General features: G+C 41.4%; 1 long non-coding RNA gene across 3 annotated transcripts in view; it reads right to left on the minus strand.

The window, feature by feature from the left end:
* Window positions 1-22,500, minus strand: part of LOC137645107 (uncharacterized) — a 40,115-nt gene that overhangs the window by 2,656 nt on the left and 14,959 nt on the right. For 2 of the 3 annotated variants that reach the window (XR_011045296.1, XR_011045293.1), the window contains exon 2: window positions 19,823-19,952. This is a non-coding gene — a long non-coding RNA (uncharacterized lncRNA). Of the gene's footprint in view, window positions 1-9,458; window positions 9,869-19,822; window positions 19,953-22,500 lie in introns of those variants that run through there. The other variant, XR_011045295.1, reaches the window with a different exon arrangement.

Here is a 22,500-nt window from a genome sequence, read left to right on the forward strand (position 1 = left end):
TGTACTGTATCTGATTCAACAAGGACGCCTATTTTCAAATTTAACAATGGGCCTACCATTTCAGATAAGGGAAAGTGAGCAAGGAAATTGTTACTAACTTTTAACCTTAAAACAAATTAGCTAACGATAAATGTATAAAAGACAGTCAACTTGAACTCTCGAATCCCACCTCAAAAGTTAGTTAGTAAATGACAAAGTTTGACTGTCAGAATTATAAGTTTCCCAAAGATTCAAAATTGAACCTACTACGTGTATAAAATCATATCTCATTTATGACAAGTAAACCTGATTACAGGAGGCCAGTTTAGACAAGGTTAAATATATTTATTATAAAAACAAATAAACTATGATTAGCTACTGCAACACTGATAAACCCTTTTGAGAAATATTTGTATATCTAGAATAACCTGATAGTATACAGCCATAAAACTTTCACTTTTAACAATATCTGCACGACTGAACTTTTAATGTAGTGTACATTCAATACTATATTGTAAACTGTATGTAAGTCATGTTCCATGGATATTTATTACATACTCCGCAACATAAATGAGGCATGTATATTTCTGAAAATTATAAAGAACGAAAATTTAAACTTATCTTTATACTGGTGTCAGTTGAATCTTACAGCCTCCATCCCAGTTATCGACTTTCATATAGATATGATAAACGTAATCTTGTGGCACCAACGTTCCTTTAGCTTCCATTTCCTTCCTCTATAACTTCATATCTTTAAACTGATATCAGTTGAATCTTACAGCCTCCATCCCAGTTATCAACTTTGATAGAGATATGATTAACTTAATCTTGCGCCACAAACGTTCCTTTAGCTACCATTTCCTTCCTCCATAACTTCCTATCTTTAAACTGATGTCAGTTGAATCTTACAGCCTCCATCCCAGTTATCTACTTTGATATAGATATGATCAAAGTAATCTTGTGGCACCAACGTTCCTTTCGCTTTCATTTCCTTCCTCTATAACTTCATATCTTTAAACTGATGTCAGTTGAATCTTACAGCCTCCATCCCTGTTATCGACTTTGATAGAGATATGATTAACTTAATCTTGCGCCACCAACGTTCCTTTAGCTTTCATTTCCTTCCTCCATAACTTCATATCTTTAAACTGGTGTCAGTTGAATCTTACAGCCTCCATCCCAGTTATCTACTTTGATATAGATATAATTAACGTAATCTTGTGGCACCAACGTTCCTTTAGCTTCCATTTCCTTCCTCCATAACTTCATATCTTTAAACTGGTGTCAGTTGAATCTTACAGCCTCCATCCCAGTTATCTACTTTGATATAGATATAATTAACGTAATCTTGTGGCACCAACGTTCCTTTAGCTTCCATTTCCTTCCTCCATAACTTCATATCTTTAAACTGGTGTCAGTTGAATCTTACAGCCTCCATCCCAGTTATCTACTTTGATATAGATATGATTAACGTAATCTTGCGGCACCAACGTTCCTTTAGCTTCCATTTCCTTCCTCTATAACTTCATATCTTTAAACTGATGTCAGTTGAATCTTACAGCCTCCATCCCAGTTATCTACTTTGATATAGATATGATTAACGTAATCTTGCGGCACCAACGTTCCTTTAGCTTCCATTTCCTTCCTCCATAACTTCATATCTTTAAACTGATGTCAGTTGAATCTTACAGCCTCCATCCCTGTTATCGACTTTGATATAGATATGATTAACTTAATCTTGCGCCACAAACGTTCCTTTAGCTTCCATTTCCTTCCTCCATAACTTAATATCTTTAAACTGATGTCAGTTGAATCTTAAAGTCTCCATCCCAGTTATCAACTTTGATATAGATATGATTAACGTAATCTTGCGGCACCAACGTTCCTTTAGCTTTCATTTCCTTCCTCCATAACTTCATATCTTTAAACTGATGTCAGTTGAATCTTACAGCCTCCATCCCAGTTATCTACTTTGATATAGATATGATTAACGTAATCTTGCGGCACCAACGTTCCTTTAGCTTCCATTTCCTTCCTCCATAACTTCATATCTTTAAACTGATGTCAGTTGAATCTTACAGCCTCCATCCCAGTTATCTACTTTGATCTAGATATGATTAACGTAATCTTGCGCCACAAACGTTCCTTTAGCTTCCATTTCCTTCCTCCATAACATCATATCTTTAAACTGATGTCAGTTGAATCTTACAGCCTCCATCCCAGTTATCTACTTTGATATAGATATGATAAACGTAATCTTGTGGCACCAACGTTCCTTTAGCTTCCATTTCCTTCCTCCATAACTTCATATCTTTAACCTGATGTCAGTTGAATCTTACAGCCTCCATCCCAGTTATCTACTTTGATATAGATATGATTACGTAATCTTGCCTCACCAACGTTCCTTTAGCTTCCATTTCCTTCCTCCATAACTTCATATCTTTAAACTGATGTCAGTTGAATCTTACAGCCTCCATCCCAGTTATCTACTTTGATATAGATATGATAAACGTAATCTTGTGGCACCAACGTTCCTTTAGCTTCCATTTCCTTCCTCTATAACTTCATATCTTTAAACTGATGTCAGTTGAATCTTACAGCCTCCATCTCAGTTATCTACTTTGATATAGATATGATTAACGTAATCTTGCGGCACCAACGTTCCTTTAGCTTCCATTTCCTTCCTCTATAACTTCATATCTTTAAACTGATGTCAGTTGAATCTTACAGCCTCCATCCCAGTTATCTACTTTGATATAGATATGATTAACGTAATCTTGCGGCACCAACGTTCCTTTAGCTTCCATTTCCTTCCTCTATAACTTCATATCTTTAAACTGATGTCAGTTGAATCTTACAGCCTCCATCCCAGTTATATACTTTGATATAGATATGATTAACGTAATCTTGTGGCACCAACGTTCCTTTAGGTTCCATTTCCTTCCTCCATAACTTCATATCTTTAAACTGATGTCAGTTGAATCTTACAGCCTCCATCCCAGTTATCAACTTTGATATAGATATGATAAACGTAATCTTGTGGCACCAACGTTCCTTTAGCTTCAATTTCCTTCCTCCATAACTTCTTATCTTTAAACTGATGTCATTTGAATCTTACAGCCTCCATCCCAGTTATCTACTTTGATATAGATATGATTAACGTAATCTTGGGCACCAACGTTCCTTTAGCTTTCATTTCCTTCCTCCATAACTTCATATCTTTCAACTGATGTCAGTTGAATCTTACAGCCTCCATCCCAGTTATCTACTTTGATATAGATATAATTACGTAATCTTGTGGCACCAACGTTCCTTTAGCTTTCATTTCCTCCCTCTATAACTTCATATCTTTAAACTGATGTCAGTTGAATCTTACAGCCTCCATCCCAGTTATCAACTTTGATATAGATATGATTAACGTAATCTTGCACCACAAACGTTCCTTTAGCTTCCATTTCCTTCCTCCATAACTTCATATCTTTAAACTGATATCAGTTGAATCTTACAGCCTCCATCCCAGTTATCAACTTTGATATAGATATGATAAACGTAATCTTGCGGCACCAACGTTCCTTTAGCTTCCATTTCCTTCCTCCATAACTTCATATCTTTAAACTGATATCAGGTGAATCTTTCAGCCTCCATCCCAGTTATCAACTTTGATATAGATATGATTAACTTAATCTTGCGCCACAAACGTTCCTTTAGTTTCCATTTCCTTCCTCCATAACTTCCTATATTTAAACTGATTTCAGTTGAATCTTACAGCCTCCATCCCAGTTATCAACTTTGATATAGATATTATTAACTTAATCTTGCGCCACAAACGTTCCTTTAGCTTCCATTTCCTTCCTCCATAACTTAATATCTTTAAACTGATGTCAGTTGAATCTTAAAGTCTCCATCCATGTTATCAACTTTGATATAGATATGATTAACGTAATCTTGCGGCACCAACTTTCCTTTAGCTTCCATTTCCTTCCTCCATAACTTCATATCTTTAAACTGATGTCAGTTGAATCTTACAGCCTCCATCCCAGTTATCTACTTTGATCTAGATATGATTAACGTAATCTTGCGCCACAAACGTTCCTTTAGCTTCCATTTCCTTCCTCCATAACATCATATCTTTAAACTGATGTCAGTTGAATCTTACAGCCTCCATCCCAGTTATCTACTTTGATATAGATATGATAAATGTAATCTTGTGGCACCAACGTTCCTTTAGCTTCCATTTCCTTCCTCCATAACTTCATATCTTTAACCTGATGTCAGTTGAATCTTACAGCCTCCATCCCAGTTATCTACTTTGATATAGATATAATTACGTAATCTTGCCTCACCAACGTTCCTTTAGCTTCCATTTCCTTCCTCCATAACTTCATATCTTTAAACTGATGTCAGTTGAATCTTACAGCCTCCATCCCAGTTATCTACTTTGATATAGATATGATAAACGTAATCTTGTGGCACCAACGTTCCTTTAGCTTCCATATCCTTCCTCTATAACTTCATATCTTTAAACTGATGTCAGTTGAATCTTACAGCCTCCATCTCAGTTATCTACTTTAATATAGATATGATTAACGTAATCTTGCGGCACCAACGTTCCTTTAGCTTCCATTTCCTTCCTCTATAACTTCATATCTTTAAACTGATGTCAGTTGAATCTTACAGCCTCCATCCCAGTTATCTACTTTGATATAGATATGATTAACGTAATCTTGCGGCACCAACGTTACTTTAGCTTCCATTTCCTTCCTCTATAACTTCATATCTTTAAACTGATGTCAGTTGAATCTTACAGCCTCCATCCCAGTTATATACTTTGATATAGATATGATTAACGTAATCTTGTGGCACCAACGTTCCTTTAGGTTCCATTTCCTTCCTCCATAACTTCATATCTTTAAACTGATGTCAGTTGAATCTTACAGCCTCCATCCCAGTTATCAACTTTGATATAGATATGATAAACGTAATCTTGTGGCACCAACGTTTCTTTAGCTTCAATTTCCTTCCTCCATAACTTCTTATCTTTAAACTGATGTCATTTGAATCTTACAGCCTCCATCCCAGTTATCTACTTTGATATAGATATGATTAACGTAATCTTGGGCACCAACGTTCCTTTAGCTTTCATTTCCTTCCTCCATAACTTCATATCTTTCAACTGATGTCAGTTGAATCTTACAGCCTCCATCCCAGTTATCTACTTTGATATAGATATAATTACGTAATCTTGTGGCACCAACGTTCCTTTAGCTTTCATTTCCTTCCTCTATAACTTCATATCTTTAAACTGATGTCAGTTGAATCTTACAGCCTCCATCCCAGTTATCAACTTTGATATAGATATGATTAACGTAATCTTGCACCACAAACGTTCCTTTAGCTTCCATTTCCTTCCTCCATAACTTCATATCTTTAAACTGATATCAGTTGAATCTTACAGCCTCCATCCCAGTTATCAACTTTGATATAGATATGATAAACGTAATCTTGCGGCACCAACGTTCCTTTAGCTTCCATTTCCTTCCTCCATAACTTCATATCTTTAAACTGATATCAGTTGAATCTTTCAGCCTCCATCCCAGTTATCAACTTTGATATAGATATGATTAACTTAATCTTGCGCCACATACGTTCCTTTAGTTTCCATTTCCTTCCTCCATAACTTCCTATATTTAAACTGATTTCAGTTGAATCTTACAGCCTCCATCCCAGTTATCAACTTTGATATAGATATTATTAACTTAATCTTGCGCCACAAACGTTCCTTTAGTTTCCATTTCCTTCCTCCATAACTTCATATCTTTAAACTGATGTCAGTTGAATCTTACAGCCTCCATCCCAGTTATCAACTTTGATATAGATATTATTAACTTAATCTTGCGCCACAAACGTTCCTTTAGCTTCCATTTCCTTCCTCCATAACTTCATATCTTTAAACTGATGTCAGTTGAATCTTACAGCCTCCATCCCAGTTATCAACTTTGATATAGATATGATTAACGTAATCTTGCCTCACCAACGTTCCTTCAGCTTCCATTTCCTTCCTCCATAACTTCATATCTTTAAACTGATGTCAGTTGAATCTTACAGCCTCCATCCCAGTAATCTTGTGGCACCAACGTTCCTTTAGCTTCCATTTCCTTCCTCCATAACTTCATATCTTTAAACTGATGTCAGTTGAATCTTACAGCCTCCATCCCCCTTATCTACTTTGATATAGATATGATTAACGTAATCTTGGGCACCAACGTTCCTTTAGCTTTCATTTCCTTCCTCCATAACTTCATATCTTTAAACTGATGTCAGTTGAATCTTACAGCCTCCATCCCAGTTATCTACTTTGATATAGATATGATTACGTAATCTTGTGGCACCAACGTTCCTTTAGCTTTCATTTCCTTCCTCTAAAACTTCATATCTTTAAACTGATGTCAGTTGAATCTTACAGCCTCCATCCCAGTTATCAACTTTGATATAGATATGATTAACGTAATCTTGCACCACAAACGTTCCTTTAGCTTCCATTTCCTTCCTCCATAACTTCATATCTTTAAACTGATATCAGTTGAATCTTACAGCCTCCATCCCAGTTATCAACTTTGATATAGATATGATAAACGTAATTTTGCGGCACCAACGTTCCTTTAGCTTCCATTTCCTTCCTCCATAACTTCATATCTTTAAACTGATATCAGTTGAATCTTACAGCCTCCATCCCAGTTATCAACTTTGATATAGATATTATTAACTTAATCTTGCGCCACAAACGTTCCTTTAGCTTCCATTTCCTTCCTCCATAACTTCCTATATTTAAACTGATTTCAGTTGAATCTTACAGCCTCCATCCCAGTTATCTACTTTGATATAGATATGATTAACGTAATCTTGTGGCACCAACGTTCCTTTAGCTTCCATTTCCTTCCTCCATAACTTCATATCTTTAAACTGATGTCAGTTGAATCTTACAGCCTCCATCCCAGTTATCAACTTTGATATAGATATGATTAACGTAATCTTGCCTCACCAACGTTCCTTTAGCTTCCATTTCCTTCCTCCATAACTTCATATCTTTAAACTGATGTCTGTTGAATCTTACAGCTTCCATCCCAATTATCTACTTTGATATAGATATGATTAACGTAATCTTGTGGCACCAACGTTCCTTTAGCTTCCATTTCCTTCCTCCATAACTTCATATCTTTAAACTGATGTCAGTTGAATCTTACAGCCTCCATCCCAGTTATCAACTTTGATATAGATATGATTAACGTAATCTTGGGCACCAACGTTCCTTTAGCTTTCATTTCCTTCCTCCATGACTTCATATCTTTAAACTGATGTCAGTTGAATCTTACAGCCTCCATCCCAGTTATCTACTTTGATATAGATATGATTAACGTAACCTTGTGACACCAACGTTCCTTTAGTTTCCATTTCCTTCCTCCATAACCTCCTATCTTTAAACTGATTTCAGTTGAATCTTACAGCCTCCATCCCAGTTATCAACTTTGATATAGATATGATAAACGTAATCTTGCGGCACCAACGTTCCTTTAGCTTCCATTTCCTTCCTCCATAACTTCACATCTTTAAAATGATATCAGTTGAATCTTACAGCCTCCATCCCAGTTATCAAATTTGATATAGATATGATTAACTTAATCTTGCGCCACAAACGTTCCTTTAGCTTCCATTTCCTTCCTCCATAACTTCACATCTTTAAAATGATATCAGTTGAATCTTACAGCCTCCATCCCAGTTATCAAATTTGATATAGATATGATTAACTTAATCTTGCGCCACAAACGTTCCTTTAGCTTCCATTTCCTTCCTCCATAACTTCACATCTTTATAATGATATCAGTTGAATCTTACAGCCTCCATCCCAGTTATCGACTTTGATATAGATATGATTAACTTAATCTTGCGCCACAAACGTTCCTTTAGCTTCCATTTCCTTCCTCCATAACTTCCTATCTTTAAACTGATGTCAGTTGAATCTTACAGCCTCCATCCCAGTTATCGACTTTGATATAGATATGATTAACTTAATCTTGCGCCACCAACGTTCCTTTAGCTTCCATTTCCTTCCTCCATAACTTCATATCTTTAAACTGATGTCAGTTGAATCTTACAGCCTCCATCCCAGTTATCTACTTTGATATAGATATGATTAACGTAATCTTGCGCCACAAACGTTCCTTTAGCTTTCATTTCCTTCTTCCATAACTTCATATCTTTAAACTGATGTCAGTTGAATCTTACAGCCTCCATCCCAGTTATATACTTTGATATAGATATGATTAACGTAATCTTGCACCACAAACGTTCCTTTAGCTTTCATTTCCTTCCTTTATAACTTCATATCTTTAAACTGATGTCAGTTGAATCTTACAGCCTCCATCCCACTTATCTACTTTGATATAGACATGATTAATGTAATCTTGCGGCACCAACGTTCCTTTAGCTTCCATTTCCTTCCTCCATAACTTCATATCTTTAAACTGATGTCAGTTGAATCTTACAGCCTCCATCCCAGTTATCTACTTTGATATAGATATGATTAACGTAATCTTGTGGCACCAACGTTCCTTTCGCTTCCATCTCCTTCCTCCATAACTTCATATCTTTAAACTGATGACAGTTGAATCTTACAGCCTCCATCCCAGTTATCTACTTTGATATAGATATGATTAACGTAATCTTGCGGCACCAACGTTCCTTTTGCTTCCATCTCCTTCCTCCATAACTTCATATCTTTAAACTGATGACAGTTGAATCTTACAGCCTCCATCCCAGTTATCTACTTTGATATAGATATGATTAACGTAATCTTGCGGCACCAACGTTCCTTTCGCTTCCATCTCCTTCCTCCATAACTTCATATCTTTAAACTGATTTCAGTTGAATCTTACAGCCTCCATCCCAGTTATCTACTTTGATATAGATATGATCAACGTAATCTTGTGGCACCAACGTTCCTTTCGCTTCCATTTCCTTCCTCCATAACTTCATATCTTTAAACTGATGACAGTTGAATCTTACAGCCTCCATCCCAGTTATATACTTTGATATAGATATGATTAACGTAATCTTGCGGCACCAAAGTTCCTTTAGCTTTCATTTCCTTCCTCCATAACTTTATATCTTTAAACTGATGTCAGTTGAATAATCCAGCCTCCATCCCAGTTATCTACTTTGATATAGTTATGATTAATGTAATATTGCGGCACCAACGTTCCTTTGGCTTCAATTTCCTTCCTCCATAACTTCTTATCTTTAAACTGATGTCAGTTGAATCTTACAGCCTCCATCCCAGTTATCTACTTTGATATAGATATGATTAACGTAATCTTGCACCACAAACGTTCCTTTCGCTTCCATTTCCTTCCTCCATAACTTCATATCTTTAAACTGATGACAGTTGAATCTTACAGCCTCCATCCCAGTTATCAACTTTGATATAGATATGATTAACGTAATGTTGCGGCACCAAAGTTCCTTTAGCTTTCATTTCCTTCCTCCATAACTTTATATCTTTAAACTGATGTCAGTTGAATCTTACAGCCTCCATCCCAGTTATCTACTTTGATATAGATATGATTAACGTAATATTGCGGCACCAACGTTCCTTTGGCTTCAATTTCCTTCCTCCATAACTTCTTATCTTCAAACTGATGTCATTTGAATCTTACAGCCTCCATCCCAGTTATCAACGTTGATATAGATATGATTAACGTAATCTTGAGCACCAACGTTCCTTAGCTTCCATTTCCTTCCTACATGACTAGGGGATTTGAGTTGGTAACCAGAAAGTGCTATTTTTTAATGACTTCAGCTTTAAGATTTCAGATATGTAGGTAAACAAACGCATCTGAAAGAAAAAGAGAATAGTTTTACTCCAAAACTTCTTCACCTTCTATTCATAACTTGAAATTCCTGATAATTAGTTGAGTAAATGAGAGTGCACTTTTTATGATTATTCATTAGAAAAACTGACATTCCTCTTCATACTTTCGAGGTCCTTATAACAGACTTTTTAAACTCGATTTTTCTGTTATGTTCTTCCACAAATGCCTCTGAAAGAACAACAGAGCTAATAACGAGAGTTAATAAAAAAAAAAAAAGATTAAGACAAGTTCAGCCTGGATAATTATCTACAACTATAGTAGCAGCCATGTATAATATGAAATTAGTGCTTTCCTATCAACCTTATTAATACTGGTTTTATGACTAGTACTCAGAGTAAAGTTAATATTATGGTCAATGCATTGGTAACATCGCATTTTGGTTATTAAGTTAATAAGTTTAAGAAATCACAGTTACATAGGTGAATAAGTAATTAGGTATAATCATACTTTCTTGCAAAGTCTCGATTTTAAGTATATTAGATGGAGAACCTTACAGTAGTACCTAAGTATATGAATCTACTTTGATCCAGGAGCAAGTTCGTGACCCAAATTGCTCGTAAACCATCATCATTTTCTCATAGGAAATAAAGGGAATTAACTCAATGCGTTCTACAGGTCCATAAATACAAACAAACTCCTCTTAAGCGTTTGTAAAGTTATGTAAAGAAATTATAACGCTTAACATCCGATATAAATACAAAATCAATAATTCACAACATAATGAAAAATTACAAATTAACTTTTAATTTACCGTTAAGGAGAGTCATAGCAGGCGTATGGGAGATGAGAGAAGAGGAGAAGGAGGGGATGGGTTACTGCTTGGAGGGATAATCTCCCTCGATGAGAACTTTATTGGAAGTCCTCTCTCTTGAATGACGTTCACTATAACTAGCTGCATCACTTAATTTACACTGTCTGGACACTTGGTCATCTTTTTTCCACTCTCGTTTAGTTTTGACAAGAAACCTATCTCAAGTCAACTGCTTTGTCTTTTTCTTTAAAATTTCATGGACATGCGACATTTCACTGTTGGTATTGGATATTTTCAGTACTTAACCGGAAAAAAACCGTATCTTTTATAAGATTTTGCAGGTTTTCCCATATTTTCAACATCTCTCAAGTTAATATATTCGTGTTCTCTTGGTACTGACCTTTATTTAGCTCCAATACGATCGTAATTTTATAAATAGTGTTTTTGGTAACTAGGCCACCTTATAACTACTTCTCTTCAGCCTAAATATCCAAAACTTTCAGTGTTAATATCATTTCGTTGATCAATCAATAACAGCATAAGTTCAGCATCGTCTAAAACTTTGATACCCTCTTCATTATTCAGAATTATAACTGTACTGATCATAGATGGAACAGTAAGAATGTACAGTTTTTGTAGGTCACCTACACCTTTTTCTTCTCCCTACCATCATTTCTAATCACTGGGGGCCATTGTCACGATACTGGAACTTTACAATGCAGCGATCACAACTTAACACAGACCATATGGTCACAATTTTACATGGAAACAATTCCAGAGATGATTTTTCTACTAGTGAACTATTGATGCTGGGAGAAGGAGAGTGTTAGGCTCTAAGCAAAGGGGTGGCAAGGTAATACGAAAACAATTGGGAAAATAGCATGAGAACACTACATCAGCGTTTGGATATGCGGGCTTATATAATTAGTACTCGTCCCCAAAAAAGAAGACCAATGCAATGCTTGTGTACTGAATTCAAATTTCATGCTCGTATACCAGGTTGTTCATATTCTGAGTTACTCGTAAACATGATAAATTCGTAGCTAATTTGCATTTTTCTTAACTATACAAACCTTAGCTATTTAATATGGGTAATTACTTTCGGCGTAGCTGAAATGACGAGCCATTAGAATTTTAACGAGGGTTTACTACCCCACCGCTAGTTAGCGGGGGCAGGGGGGTGGGTAGGGAGTTTAGCTGTGCTGATCTCACTTTGCTTAGAGGTAGGACTTCACAGGGGATAGGGCTGGCGGGCAAGTTTGATTAAATAGCTAAGGTTTGTATAGTTAGGAAAAATACAAATTACCTACGAATTTGTCATTTGTTCCGTAACTGAAATACAAACCACGCAATTTAATATGGGTGACTCAACCCTTAAGAAGGGTGGTAGGTCCCGGCCAGTACTGGCTTTTGGCTTTCCCTGGGGACTCAGTATCTGAGTGTGTCAACACTCAATAATAAGGAGTCCCTGCACCTCGCTAGCCCCTTGCTGTGCAAGGGCTGGGGCCTACATAAGCTGTGTGTGTGAAGGTTTGAAGAGTGACTCGTCCTAGAAAGTTGACCTGAAGTTCTTTAGATGGAAACTTTAGGCTAGGACTCTCCCAATACCACCTCGTCAGGGTATGGGGACGTGACATTATTAGCTTAATACTAGGAACACAAGGAGACATGGTTTACCTGCAGTGGTTCGAGGTCAGCTGTGCAGAGAACCAAGGATGCTGCTTTCCCCAAGAGAGGGGAGGATGTAGAAAAGTATAAGGGCCAGACAAACCTTTTCATTCATGCAGACTAAAACCAGGTAACAATGCCCTCAACCTTCTGCTACTTGTCCATTAAGGAGCCTGAGGTTTAAACCAGCTGTTGTGCAACCACCACAGGGCCGATAGAGAACGTATCGAGCCTCCTGTGGGTCACGTCTTGCAGGTAGTGGGCTGTGAAGGTCGTCTGACACTTCCACACCCCTGCTTGTAAAACCTGCGTCACTGGGAAGTTCTCTTTGAAGGCCAGGGACGTAGCTACGCCCCTGACATCATGTGCTCTAGGGTGACGTGACGGAGTAGGGTCAAGATTCAGGGATAGATGGATTACCTTACCAATCCATGCCGAGATAGTATTCTTGGTAACCCTCCTTTTTGTCCTCCCAGTGCTCACAAACAATGCCTGCACTTGGGGACGAACTGCAGCCGTTCTTTTGAATAATAGCCTCAGACTCCTTACTGAGCACAGTAGGAGATGGTCTGGGTCATCTGTTACAGAAAAAAGACTCGAAACCTGGAAAGAGTCGAACCGAGGGTCCGGCACTCCCGGATTCTGAGTCTTAGCAACAAACTCAGGGACGAATCTGAACGTTACCTCCCCCCATCACCTTGAATGGGCGATGTCATACAAGAGACCATGAAGTTCACTGACTCGCTTGGCTGAGGCCAAAGCTAGTAGGAACACCGTCATCCAAGTCAGGTGGCCATCTGAAGCCTGGCGTAATGGTTCGTAGGGAGGTCTCTTAAGAGACCTGAGAACTCGAACCACGTTCCATGGAGGAGGTCTCACTTCCGACTGAGGGCAGGTAAGTTCATAACTTCGTATGAGTAGGGAAAGTTCCAGCGAAGAAGAAATGTCCACTCCTTTGAGCCTGAAGGCTAGACTTTAGGCCGAGCCATAGCCTTTCACTGCCGAGACTGAAAGGCGCATTTCTTCTCGCAAATACACGAAGAACTCCGCTATTGCTGGAATAGTGGCATCGAGTGGAGAGATACCCCTTCCACGACACCAACCATAGAAATCCCTCCACTTTGCCTGGTAGACCCCTGCGGATGACCTTTGCAGGTGTCCAGACATCCTGTTCGCAACCTGTTGCGAAAATCCTCTCTCTGCGAGGAGATGCTGGATAGTCTCCAGGCGTGAAGTCGAAGTGAAGCTACGGCTTTGTGAAAGATGTACGCGTGTGGTTGTTTGAGTAGCTCATGTCGTGGAGGGAGTTCTCTCGGAAGTTCCGTTAGGAGTTGCAGAAGGTCTGGAAACTCTTCCGCGTGATGCCATAGCGGAGCTATCAGTGTCATCGAGAGATTGGCCGATATTCTGGTCTTGTTGAGGCGTATACGTCGATGTTGTCCCACCGTTGTTGAAAAGCATCTTGCCAGAGTGCCTTGGGATCTGGGACTGGGGAGCAGTACAGCGGGAGCTTGAAGTTCAGCGCTGTAGCGAACAGATCCACAGTCAGGGAACCTTACAAAGTTAGGACTTTGTTGGCTACTAGATGATCCAAAGACCACTCGGTACTCACTATCTGAGATGCTCTGCTCAGACTGTCGGCAAGCACATTCCTCTTGTCTGGAATGAAGCGAGCTGATAGTGGAATCGAGTGGACTTCGGTCCATCTCAGCATCTCTACTGCGAGATGGGATAGCTGCTCTGATAAGGTACCGCCCTGCTTCTTGATGTAAGCCACTACTGTGGTGTTGTCGCTCATCACCACCACAGAGTGACCCGCCAGGTATTGTTGGAACTGTTGAAGGGCCAGGAATACGGCCTTCATTTCTAGCAGATTTATATGGAGGTACTTTTCTGATTCTAACCACAGGCCTGAGAACCTGTGGTGCAGAACCTTTCTTTGAGGTGTCTGAAAACAGCATCAAATCCGGGGGGAGGACGAGAGGATCCACTCCCCTTCGTAGGTTCTCGTCTGTCACCCAGTACTGAAGATCCGTCCATTCCGCAGGACCCATAGGGATCATGACGTCCGGGGAATCGTGTCCTTGATTCCACCGGGACTTGAGTCGCCATTGCAGAGATCTCATTCTGACGCGGCCGTTGGGAACTAGACGGGCCAAGGATGAGAGGTGACCAAGGAGACGTAACCACGATTGGGCTGGGAGGAGTTCTCGTCTGAGGAAAGGACTAGTGACCCTCCTCAGCCTTGCTATCCTGTTGTCTGATGGGAAGGCTTTGTGGAGATTGATGTCTATGATCATGCGTAGATATACCAGTCTTTGAGTATGAAGCAGAGAAGACTTCTTGAGATTTACCATGATCCCCAGATCTTGGCAAAGTCCCAGAAGTTTATCTCGGTGTCGAAGAAGGGCTGACTCCGAGTCTGCTAGGAACTGCCAGTCGTCCAGATAACGGAGGAGACGGATGCCGATCCTGTGTGCCCATGACGATATCAGGGTGAAAAATCTGGTGAAAACCTGAGGTGCTGTGGAGAGACTGAAAAACAGCACCTTGAACTGGTAGATCTTGTTGTCTAGGCTGAATCTTAAGTACTTCCTTGAAGACGGATGGACTGAGATCTGGAAGTATGCGTCCTTCAGATCCAGTGTACACATGAAGTCTTGCGGTCTCACTGCAAGTCTGACCATGTCTGCTGTCTCCAGGCTGAACGGGGTCTGCTTGACAAACCTGTTCAGAGCTGAGAGGTCAATGACTGGTCTCAAGCCTCCAGACGCCTTCTTTACAAGAAAGAGTCTACTGAAGAAGCCTGGGGACCCGTCAACGACCTCTTTGGAGAGCACCCTTCTTCAACATGGTCTTGACTTCTGCCCGAAGGGCTTGCACCCTTGCCGATCCCATAGCAAGGGAGCTCAATGACACTGGATTCGCTGTTAGGGGAGGTAGAGATGTTATGAACGGGACGCGATATACTTGACTGATTACGGAAATCGTCCAGGAATCGGCCCCGAGTTGCTGCCACCTGCTTGCACAACTTTGTAGGCATCCTCCCACTGGTGGACATGCAGGGGGACTGCCAATCCTAGTGTTTGCGACCTCGGCCACTCCCTCTAGGATTTTTCCCTCCCCTGGAGGACTTTTTGCCTTTCTTGTCCTTGGCAGGAAAGGGCTTTGACACCGTTGTCTTCACTGCCGCTGCCGGTTTTGTGGTCTTGGTATTGCGTGGTTGCTGGAGGTTTATAGGGCTTTGATGTTAAACCCCTATGTAGGAGAGAATCCTGGTTGGACTTCCTCTACCTCTCAGCCGCCTGCTGCACGTCCTTAGGCTCAAACAGATTCCTCCCCAAGATGGAAGAATGTCTGAGCCTGCTGATCTCAATGCTGGGGGCATTCTGGTGGAATCTCTCAGACACCGCATCTTGACGTTTCAAGATGATATTAGCCCACAAGTTCGAGACTTGGTCGGCTAGAAACTCGATGGTATGAGTACCTGAAAGTAGGAAGGTCTCCATGGCCCTCCTGATACTCTCCTTTGACAAGTCCTCAGATCGTAACAGGATGCCCAGAGACCCTATCCAGATGTCCAGCCACAAAGTTGCCTGCATGGCACACTTCTCCACCTTCTCCTGGCTGAGGATCTCCGTAGCCAAGAAAGACACTTGCCGGGTGGAGTCTCTCTCTAGAGGGACTCCCCTGGTAAGCTCTTCCAAAGAGTGGTGTAAAGGAAGTGCTAAACAAGTCTCCTCCATGATGTCGAAGTACCTCCTCTGATGGACACGAGGAGGCAGGAGGAGTTTGTTACCGGCGCTGGAACGGCTGGAGGAGGCAAGCTTGGAGACCTGGCCCTCGACATTATCTCTGGCACTCTTAACCCTTTGGGACCAGGGCAAAGCCGTGCTGGCCCTAGAGGGGTTTTGAGTACCAAAGACTCGGTCCAAGAGCGTGTCCTTGCCCTCATGAGGAGGAATCTCTGGGTCCGCAAACCCATTGAGATTCCGCTTAAGGGTCAGAACCTGCCAGAACGCATGCTCTGACTCCTGTAGCTCTCCTCCTTAAGGGCTGGCAGCGAAGTCTCCTGTCCCCAAAGGCTCTTCTTGGGGAGACTCGTGGACGTTCTCCGAGGGCTTGGCTGGCTCTGGTCTTATCCTCGAGGATGACTTTGGAATGGTATTGAGTCCTTCGACTCCCTCCTGGGAGGAATACAGGACTCCAACAGTGATGGTGGGAGGCTCTTCTCCACCCCTACCCGAGAAGACTTCTCTGCGCGAGGTGGGGTTTCTCTCATTGGTGCGATGGGGGAATGCCTCACCTCACGTAACTCCCCTGAGGACGGGAAATCTTCGTCCGAAGGGGAGGGAGAGAAAGTCTGGGGGGGGGGGGAGGAGGCCTTCCTCAAAGACTTCCGAGAAGTCAACATCGCCCTTGGATAAGTCACCATGTCAGCTACTCCTCTCTTCCTCTTCAGGGGAGTCGAAACTGCCAGTGATTTGTGGCCCAGCTCAGAGAAAAGGGACCCAAACTAGGGCTGCCGACTGACAGCTGCACTGTCAGATACTCCCTCTGGAAGGAAGGGGATTGTTTGATCCCTAGGAGGAGTTACCAAAGCAGCGTCTGCCTGAAAATTAGAAGGAAAGTTCCTGGACCTATCTGGAGTTCTCCCTCCCTCCAGCAAGCGCTCTGTTTTGCGCTTGAGGGGGGGAACGCGATGACGATGACCTGGCCGTGCGTTGTCCTATAGCCTCGCGCGTGGGATGGTGCTGGCGCGATGGAATTTTGCCTGCATCCGAAGATCGTGGGCGCGCAGGAGATTGTTGGTGCAGGCGAGTGTGGCGCATAGGAGAGCGCTGGCGCGCAGGCGAGTGCTGGCGCGCAGGAGATTGTGGACGCGCAGGAGATCGTGGGTGCGCATCAGGATGAGGACGCGCTGGCGAGCAGGAGAGCGTTGGCGCACAAGTGAGCACTGGCGCAGCTGAATGATGGCGCGCAGGGGATACCTGGTGCGTAGGGGACTCAGTCACATTGTGAGAAAGTCCCTTGTGCCCCGAAGGGACCGTTGCCCGTTTAAAAACAGGATTCGTGGGCGCCCACAGCACATCAGCGGCGAAGAACGGCGACGGTAGGTCAGCAGGTCTGGCGGGTGGAAGGTCGGCGTGTCCTTTGCAAGGACAACCTTCCACCAAAGGAGATCGCGAACGATCTGCGGAGAGGTCCAGGGATGTAGCTGGAAGGGTCGGTGAACGACGGCGAGGTTCCTCTGCGGCAGACTGCGGAGATGACGAGCCGAAGAGGCGCCTCCTAATATCTTTGTGAGGTGAAGGAAGTCCTCTACGGTGAAGAGGAAGGCGGGCTTTATGCCTTATACGCTCTCTGGGGGCCATGGGGTCAGCAGGTTGACCAGCAGTCCTCCGAAGAGGAGTCTCTGTTAGTGACCTCCCCTGAGGGGGAGAATCACTCGAAGGATGCTCGGAGGGGGGAACTAAGCCTTCAGCTACATCAGCAACATCAGGAGCAGAGGTTTGATACAACTCATCAGAAACCTCTGCAACAACAACATCGACGATAGACAGAGGATCAACCTCTGCTAAAGTCGGCGATTGTTTGATAACTGCTCGCAATTTGATCATGTCAAACAAGGCTTCCTTGGAGGGCAAACCCTCAAGCCCCAAGGAAGCCCAAAGCTGCAACAAATCATGATTAGTTACACTGACATTTGAAAATAAATCCTTCCCCGGGGGAGGAGGAGGAGCTACCTCGCTATGGGAGGCAACTCCCCCTCCCAAACCCCGAGATCGGTTAACAGAACTGCGGCCTACACTACTACTCTACAGTTTCTCGGAAGAAACCAATCGAGTGGGAGTTTCGGAGGAGGTTTGGGGCCCGGAAGAAAAGCCCTTGGGATTTTCTCCTTTCAAAGAAATCTTCGAAGGAGAAATATCCCGCCTGGACTTCTTCTTCCGGCGCCGGGAAAACTTCTCCCACTGGGAGGTAGACCACTCCCTACACTCACCACATAAATTACTCTTATCACACCGTTGGCCCCTATAATAGGTGTGTAGGTCCGTTTTGACCGCCAACATACAAGTGCCACAAGAGCGGTCAGGTAACCAGGACACTTATGAATCGCAGAGGCCAACTTCACAAACACTGTCAAAGAGAAAGAAAACAAAAGGTTAGTAATGGTTGTCAGAGAAGGTGAGGGTACAGCGGACACGTCCGTCTAGCACCCGAGCCAAGAGCAAAATGAGCTCAGCATAGGTGTGTGTGTGAGGGGGCGGTAGCAAGCTACCCTCCCTACACCTCCGCTAACTAGCGGTGGGGTAGTAAACACTCGTTAAAATTCTAACGGCTCATCATTTCAGCCCTGCCAAATGTAATTACCCATATTAAATAGCGTGGTTTGTATTTCAGTTACAGAACAACTATATATTACTATAAATTCTTTAGAAATAGTTTACCTTTTTAAAATATTTGAATTAACTCTATGTTCTAGTATTTAAATTCGAAGCCAGGGAGTTTCTATTTTTAATGACAGTAGTAAGCTAGAGATAAATTAGTCCTCTTAGCTACTCCCAGATCTTGCCTAGTTATAGTTATTGATGTTTGGTCAACTAATCCTTCCATTAGCATTCCCTAACGTGTGAGTAGGTTGAAAAGGGTGATAAATCTTTCAATATCTACTTAGACAATTTTTTCCACTGATATCTACCAATAGGTGGTCACATGGAACATTACTGTGGTTAGGGTGGCCATTTAGCCCCAATTTGCATCGAGGTAGAATCCCCGCTGATACACAACAAAGTAAGATCAGATAGATGTCTCATAGTAAGCTACAGAAAAAGAAGCTGAAACTAATGTAATTTATTAGAGTACAAAAAGGATACCCTCAGTGAACTACATGAGGTGCACTAACACCGGCGTCCCTTTCATGGGTCAGACTGAATGATATGTTAATAGAGTAAACATTAAAGGAAAAATTCATAACTCAAAAGTGATGAAGAGATCTATCACATAATGCAATCATTTTATGAATGAAAAGAGGCACGATGCAATACAGTGGCTGTTATATACTATGACTCAACCATCCATTCACCAAAATAATACTTTTTGTTATTTTCATAGTAATAACCATGAAGTTGGCAGAGGTAGATATCCTCTCTTGTTTATAAAGACAAATAAAGATTGAAGGAGCAAACATCACAGCTATAGTTTTACATCATTTAGGAGTTTGATACACTAAGATCAGTTTCTCTAAACTGCACTGCTTTAAAACTATTTATAACTTAAATTTTAGTTATAGTAAAGGAGGAGGTTTTGTATATGTGTACGTACAAGTAGAAAAAGAAGAAACAAGGTTTCTAGCAAGCCTAACCACACCCACCTAACCTACCTTACTTACCAGGGAGTTTTAAGTACCTGAAATACCCCTTCCCACCCCATAACTTTTTCACAAACAAACCCTTAAAAAAATTGACCCATGTAGAAAATTTAAATCATTCCTTACCAATGTATACGAAGATAGATCTTTTTGTAGCTATGGGACCAATTAATTGGACTTCCCTTTCTATTAATGGGTGAAGTCCTGCTGTAGTCACGTTACTCAGAAAGTTGTGCAGCAGATCATGCCTCTTGTCCTGTTGAATGTATAAATTTGTAAAATTATAACACCCAAACAAGAAAAATATTATTTAGTGTAAAAATTTTCTTTAGAAATAATTTTCCTTGGTGGATAAACATACTGTATAATGAAAGGGTATATGTTAATATAGACTTTTACTTCCCAGTGGAGGAATCTTATCCATATCTGCTCATAGCCTCTCGATGTTCTTGGTATATGCACCTGTATCAGTATCTCTAAATTGTTTGGAGTAATTAACAGAGGTGCATATACCCATCACTGATAAGATCTTTACCAGTTCTTCTTTTTTAGTTATCCTACAGAAGTTGATAAAATGCTTTCTCATGGGATCATGAGTATCCCATTGATTTTGATCTTGTACTCTATACCACAAGACACCTTTACACCAGAAAAAAAGGTTATCCTCTATCATATTTCTTCTTGAAGTAATTTGTATTTTTTATAACTATAAAAGCCTGAGCCCTTTATTTGGGAAAAGGGATACAGCAAAGTTAGAACATGGCAGTTGAAATTACAACGAGGTGTAAACAACTACTTATTGGTAGCAGGGAGGTGACTGCAACCACCACCAGCCCTCACCCCCCTGACAACTCACTTAAATGGAAGTTTGGAACTTTCTTGGGGACTAATGATGGCGGGAAAGTTTGAGCAAAGTACTCAAGTTTGTATAGTTAAGAAAAATATGTAGGGCTATTACTTAAATAAATTGTGATTTGTTCCAACACAAAAGCAAACCCTCGTCCTTTACTTTGCAGACTTATCATTAAGTCCCCTTCCTGACTGGCTGGAAACTTAGCCCAGGAACTCGTAACTCGAGAATCTTGGATGAGTAAGAGAGTAAGGGCACCTTACATCTCATGAATGCTCAAAGGAGAAACAGCAGTTTTCACGGTACTGGAATTGAAAAGGGTTGAACCCGAGCCAGAGTCATCTGGGTAGTACCCTTGGCAAGTAATGAGTTAACTTATGATTAGAAATGAAGACCATTTTAGGATTATGGGTTTGCCTGGCTAAATCACACTTCCATTCATAAGGAATTTGGGGAAAAACCTCTCGCGTACTTGAGCATGGAATATCTACGAGGAGACTGGGCTTACCTGGTGACAAATTGAGTCCAGCTGAGGAGGTCTTTCGATGCTGTATTGCAAGAGTGAGGAAGATCGAAAGGAAAAAAATAGGTCAGTCATTCATTAATTTCATACAAGTCTTATGCGTAATCTCAGCCTTCGACCCGCAGGTAATGGTCCTATGAGAGGAGAAAAGTTAACTATACCACCTGCTAAGCAGGTGTAACAGGCCATATAGAGAGTGAGTCTCGGGGCCTATGGGTCATATCCTGCAGTTAGTGGGCAGTGAACATCGCCGGACGATTCTACACACCTGCCAGGAGAATCTGCATCAAAGCAAATTTCCTTCTGAAGGCTAAAGAGGTATTAATACTTCTCATGTTATGAGTTCTAACTGGTGTGCCTTGCGTGGAACGTGAAGTGAGCATTCGAGACATCACTTCTCTCAGCCAGAATGAGATCGTGGTCCAGAAGATCTTTTTCTTTGATCTTCCCGTGCTCATGAAGAGATGTTGTAAACCAAGCTTAACAGTCCTTGTGTGCTGAAATTAGGCACTAAAGGTTTCTGAGTTTTTACGACGAAATCAGATAGGAAGGAGAGCAAGACCTATGTCCACCCATTTGAACGGGTGATGTCAAATGAGAGTCCGTGGAGCTCACTAATGCTCTTAACCGAGGCTAAAGGGAGTAAGAAAATCATCTTCAGGGTAAAACCCCTGTCCGAGGTTTGCGTAGACCTAGACAGGTCATAGGGTGACCCTTTCGTAGATTGCAACACTTTTACTCCATTCCAGGGTGTTGGACTCAATTGAAGGGAAGCTCTGCTGCAAACTTCAAATGAATAAAGAGATTTCCTCCGAAGAAGAAAGGTCTACTCCCTTTAGTCTAAAGACTTGGCTCTATGCTCAGCGATAATTTTTTTATCGCTGAATTAGAGCAGAGTTTCTCCTTATGAGGGTAGCAAAAAACGCCGACAGTCAAGGTCACAAAAGCTGTGAGAGGAGAGATACCCCACCCACAACACCAAACACTGAAGATGGCCCACTTGGCTTGGTAGACAGCCACTTTGGATCTACAAGGTACCCATAATCTGCTCTGCTGTCTCTAGAGAAAAGCCTCTCCCAGACAGGAGATGCTGGATACCCTGAACACATGAAAATGAATGGATACCAGTGCTTTGTGGAAGATCCTGGCATGAGGCTGATGTAGAAAATCAGGGAAAGCAGGCAATTCTCTTGGAGTATTTATTAGGAGGAACAGCAGGTCGGGGTAACACTATCTGTGGCTACTTTGGTGCTACCAAATTCAATACTAGGTTGTGTTCAGGATTCTTTGCAGTAAGCAGAACGGTGGAAAAGCATGTGTTGTATCCGTCCTATGGGTACTGGAATTCATCCTAGAATGCTGCTTTCAGATCTGGAATGGGAGAGCAGTAGATCGGGAGCTTGTTGTTCAGAGAGGTAGTGAAGAGGTCCA

Source organism: Palaemon carinicauda, chromosome 1 (genome assembly GCF_036898095.1).
Source record: "Palaemon carinicauda isolate YSFRI2023 chromosome 1, ASM3689809v2, whole genome shotgun sequence".
Lineage (NCBI taxonomy): Eukaryota > Metazoa > Arthropoda > Malacostraca > Decapoda > Palaemonidae > Palaemon > Palaemon carinicauda.